A 5000-nucleotide genomic window follows, 5' to 3' on the forward strand; every position below is an offset into this window, starting at 1 on the left:
GGGCCTGGCACCCTCTACGGGCCGTGGCCTCATTCAAGTTGGACTTGGGCTCGGCGCGAGGCGTCGGGGTAGTGGACCCTCCCAAACACCACATGCCACGACAGGCGGCAGCCTGCGGGGTTCGGTGCTGGACTCTTCCCTGTTCGCTCGCCGCTACTGGGGGAATCCTTGTTAGTTTCTTTTCCTCCGCTTAGTAATATGCTTAAATTCAGCGGGTAGTCTCGCCTGCTCTGAGGTCGTTGTACGAGGTGTCGCACGCCACACCGCCAGCCGGCTGTGCACGCTACCGAGAAAGTACCGGTATGCGAACCGCCAGGCGACGGGCGCGCATCGCACGTTTGAGGAGACGCGGCCGGCCCCACAGGCGGCCGCGACACTCCCAGGTCTGCGAAGCGGGGCAAACGCCGCGCGCTTCAGTATACGTAGCCGACCCTCAGCCAGACGTGGCCCGGGAACGGAATCCATGGACCGCAATGTGCGTTCGAAACGTCGATGTTCATGTGTCCTGCAGTTCACATGTCGACGCGCAATTTGCTGCGTTCTTCATCGACCCACGAGCCGAGTGATCCACCGTCCTGGGTGATCTTTTCTCAGTTTCCGCCGTCTCTTTCGAGACGGTCGCATAGGCGGGAGTGAGGCGTGTGGCGGCCCCTGTTCCAGCGTTCTGTGTCCAACGGCCTCACGGCCGACGGGCGTCGTACGGCTCCACACCGGAGCGGACAGGCACTCGGGCGAAAGTCATTCAAAACCGGCGCCAGGCGCCAGGTGCCGCAGGCCAGCCGCTCCAGCGCTTCAGCGCTCGTACCACACAACATTGCCGCTAGTTTTGAGAGGCACGCGTGGTTCCGCACGCGGCGCACGGCTACGGCGAGCCGTACAGGTAGCGTGTTGCGCGACACGACACGCACATCGAAAGACATGCAGTCTAGTCGGTAATGATCCTTCCGCAGGTTCACCTACGGAAACCTTGTTACGACTTTTACTTCCTCTAAATGATCAAGTTTGGTCATCTTTCCGGTAGCATCGGCAACGACAGAGTCAATGCCGCGTACCAGTCCGAAGACCTCACTAAATCATTCAATCGGTAGTAGCGACGGGCGGTGTGTACAAAGGGCAGGGACGTAATCAACGCGAGCTTATGACTCGCGCTTACTGGGAATTCCTCGTTCATGGGGAACAATTGCAAGCCCCAATCCCTAGCACGAAGGAGGTTCAGCGGGTTACCCCGACCTTTCGGCCTAGGAAGACACGCTGATTCCTTCAGTGTAGCGCGCGTGCGGCCCAGAACATCTAAGGGCATCACAGACCTGTTATTGCTCAATCTCGTGCGGCTAGAAGCCGCCTGTCCCTCTAAGAAGAAAAGTAATCGCTGACAGCACGAAGGATGTCACGCGACTAGTTAGCAGGCTAGAGTCTCGTTCGTTATCGGAATTAACCAGACAAATCGCTCCACCAACTAAGAACGGCCATGCACCACCACCCACCGAATCAAGAAAGAGCTATCAATCTGTCAATCCTTCCGGTGTCCGGGCCTGGTGAGGTTTCCCGTGTTGAGTCAAATTAAGCCGCAGGCTCCACTCCTGGTGGTGCCCTTCCGTCAATTCCTTTAAGTTTCAGCTTTGCAACCATACTTCCCCCGGAACCCAAAAGCTTTGGTTTCCCGGAGGCTGCCCGCCGAGTCATCGGAGGAACTGCGGCGGATCGCTGGCTGGCATCGTTTATGGTTAGAACTAGGGCGGTATCTGATCGCCTTCGAACCTCTAACTTTCGTTCTTGATTAATGAAAACATACTTGGCAAATGCTTTCGCTTCTGTTCGTCTTGCGACGATCCAAGAATTTCACCTCTAACGTCGCAATACGAATGCCCCCGCCTGTCCCTATTAATCATTACCTCGGGTTCCGAAAACCAACAAAATAGAACCGAGGTCCTATTCCATTATTCCATGCACACAGTATTCAGGCGGGCTTGCCTGCTTTAAGCACTCTAATTTGTTCAAAGTAAACGTGCCGGCCCACCGAGACACTCAATAAAGAGCACCCTGGTAGGATTTCAACGGGGTCCGCCTCGGGACGCACGAGCACGCACGGGGCGGTCGCACGCCTTCGGCTCGCCCCACCGGCAGGACGTCCCACGATACATGCCAGTTAAACACCGACGGGCGGTGAACCAACAGCGTGGGACACAAATCCAACTACGAGCTTTTTAACCGCAACAACTTTAATATACGCTATTGGAGCTGGAATTACCGCGGCTGCTGGCACCAGACTTGCCCTCCAATAGATACTCGTTAAAGGATTTAAAGTGTACTCATTCCGATTACGGGGCCTCGGATGAGTCCCGTATCGTTATTTTTCGTCACTACCTCCCCGTGCCGGGAGTGGGTAATTTGCGCGCCTGCTGCCTTCCTTGGATGTGGTAGCCGTTTCTCAGGCTCCCTCTCCGGAATCGAACCCTGATTCCCCGTTACCCGTTACAACCATGGTAGGCGCAGAACCTACCATCGACAGTTGATAAGGCAGACATTTGAAAGATGCGTCGCCGGTACGAGGACCGTGCGATCAGCCCAAAGTTATTCAGAGTCACCAAGGCAAACGGACCGGACGAGCCGACCGATTGGTTTTGATCTAATAAAAGCGTCCCTTCCATCTCTGGTCGGGACTCTGTTTGCATGTATTAGCTCTAGAATTACCACAGTTATCCAAGTAACGTGGGTACGATCTAAGGAACCATAACTGATTTAATGAGCCATTCGCGGTTTCACCTTAATGCGGCTTGTACTGAGACATGCATGGCTTAATCTTTGAGACAAGCATATGACTACTGGCAGGATCAACCAGGGAGCTGCGTCAACTAGAGCTGAGCAGCCGGCCGCCCGGGAGTGTGTCCCGGGGGCCCGCGCGAACACGCAAGCGTCCGCTCAATCATTCTGCAAACAGGAGGAGGCTGAGCTCCCCTGCACAATACACCTCGAAACCCTCTCAGGTCCCGGCGGCGCGCAGCGCCGTCCCAAGTACTTGGTCGGGTTCGAGAGAGGCGCAATCGCCCGGAGTTAGGCGAGTAGACGCTTTCGGTGCGACCACCCGTGCTCCCAACTGAGCTTGCCGCTGCCGACAGAGGCCCGGGAGCGTGCTGTCGTGGCATTGCCGGCGGGAGACAACACGCGCCACCTACGGTGACCGGCAGCTCCAACGCCAGCGCCACAGAAGGACAAAAGCCCCACTTGGGTGCCGAAGCGAACTCTCCCAGCACAGCGCACGCGCCAACACATCCGCACAGCTGCGATACAAACCACCAGCGAGAACCGCTGGGGCGACCGAGCAGCAGACGGCGTCGCGGCGCCGAGCGCCGGGCGGCAGCGCATCCTCAACGCACACAGTCCTCAATCGGACCAGCACACTGAAGATGTCCACCGCGCTTCGCACCGGGCCCGCGAGGACCTACTTTGGCCGCACGGCGCCGCGCGCAGGGTGCGCCGGCGCGCAGCTGCGACGCCTGCCGCGTCCGTCGGCCGGCGCGCCTGCCACTGGCCGCCCCCACCAGCCGGCTGTAGCGCGTGCGCCCACGCACCGCGCGGCCAGCACGCCGGGAGGCGCCCCCTCACCGGCCGGGGACGGTCCCACCCAGCCACCGCCGCGTATCGCTTCACACCCAGATGCCGTTCAGTTTCGTCGGCATGGTGGGTATCGCTGGAACAACCGGTTAGTACCTCAACCTATCGTCGCCATCACCGATTCACCCCTAGCGAGAACAACCGCACCACAACAGGTTACCATTTGTTCATTTGCGTAACTTCACCAGAAAACGCAGGCGTCCATCGCCATTTGCAACTTCCACGATTATTGCATGCCTGTGTCAGGTGTCACGCCACACTACGTCTGCCCACATACACGCAACAAAATGTGCACGCCTAGACAATACGTGGAAGGTGGCCCCCGTACGTATGCGATGTCCATTGCTCGAACGACTGTCAACCGGCCTCTGTAGCATGTCGCAGATATGGAACGCGGTGCACCATGCCATCACGGTGTGTGAGGAGAGACGACTAGGTCCGAATACATCAACAGACAGCTCATGCTGATCGCCATCCACGGCGTCCGTTCCTCCCACACGTCTCTATGGCGTACCACACTGCAATCCAGCTCTCATAGGGAGACGACACGTAGCTGCGTGCACAATATTTGCACTGTATGGTCCGCCGTTTTTGGGCGCAGTCGTTGTACGGTCACACATGTGCCACGATGTATCATTCAGTACATAAGGACGAATGTGCAGTACAGATTGTGGTTTACGCGTACGACATTAGCGGACAGTTGACACAGGCCGCACCACAACGTAGCCTGAGTACGTCGCATGCGGAGGGCATTGAACATGCAAAGTTCTCACCAACCAGCTTGCGAAGGCAGGGGGCAAGGTGGGGACGTGGGGAGGGGCGGCATGTACGTCCTGCTGCCATCCACATTACAGTGTACAGCAGGAGCATGTGGAAAGTGAGCAAGACTTGCAAGGTGTTTAACATGAAGCGATACACAGGGGAGCGGGGAGTGCGAGTAGCGAACTATATTGCGAGGGTTGCGGGTGGGCAACACTACACTAATTGAACGAGTCGTATAACAATTACAGAGCAGGTTTAGGCGACAACGTGGGTTACGTTAGGCGACAACGTGGGTTAGGTTAAGGCACGACGTGGGTTAGGTTAAGGCACGACATGGGTTAGGTTAAGGCACAACATGGGTTAGGTTAAGGCACAACATGGGTTAGGTTAAGGCACAACATGGGTTAGGTTAAGGCACAACATGGGTTAGGTTAAGGCACAACATGGGTTAGGTTAAGGCACAACATGGGTTAGGTTAAGGCACAACATGGGTTAGGTTAAGGCACAACATGGGTTAGGTTAAGGCACAACATGGGTTAGGTTAAGGCACAACATGGGTTAGGTTAAGGCACAACATGGGTTAGGTTAAGGCACAACATGGGTTAGGTTAAGGCACAACATGGGTT

At 56.7% G+C, this 5000-nt stretch overlaps 2 non-coding genes and 1 pseudogene across 2 annotated transcripts; all 3 read right to left on the reverse strand.

Moving 5' to 3' along the window:
- Window positions 1-239, reverse strand: part of LOC124727273 — a 4903-nt pseudogene extending 4664 nt beyond the window's left edge.
- Window positions 240-427: 188 nt separating this feature from the next.
- Window positions 428-582, reverse strand: LOC124727248. The gene has a single exon (XR_007007029.1). It is a non-coding gene; the product is annotated as a 5.8S ribosomal RNA (ribosomal RNA).
- A 351-nt stretch (window positions 583-933) lies between these two features.
- LOC124727259 lies at window positions 934-2842 on the reverse strand. The gene has a single exon (XR_007007039.1). It is a non-coding gene; the product is annotated as a small subunit ribosomal RNA (ribosomal RNA).
- Between the last annotated feature and the right edge of the window lie 2158 nt (window positions 2843-5000).

This window comes from Schistocerca piceifrons, unplaced genomic scaffold (genome assembly GCF_021461385.2).
Source record: "Schistocerca piceifrons isolate TAMUIC-IGC-003096 unplaced genomic scaffold, iqSchPice1.1 HiC_scaffold_1093, whole genome shotgun sequence".
NCBI classification, from domain to species: domain Eukaryota; kingdom Metazoa; phylum Arthropoda; class Insecta; order Orthoptera; family Acrididae; genus Schistocerca; species Schistocerca piceifrons.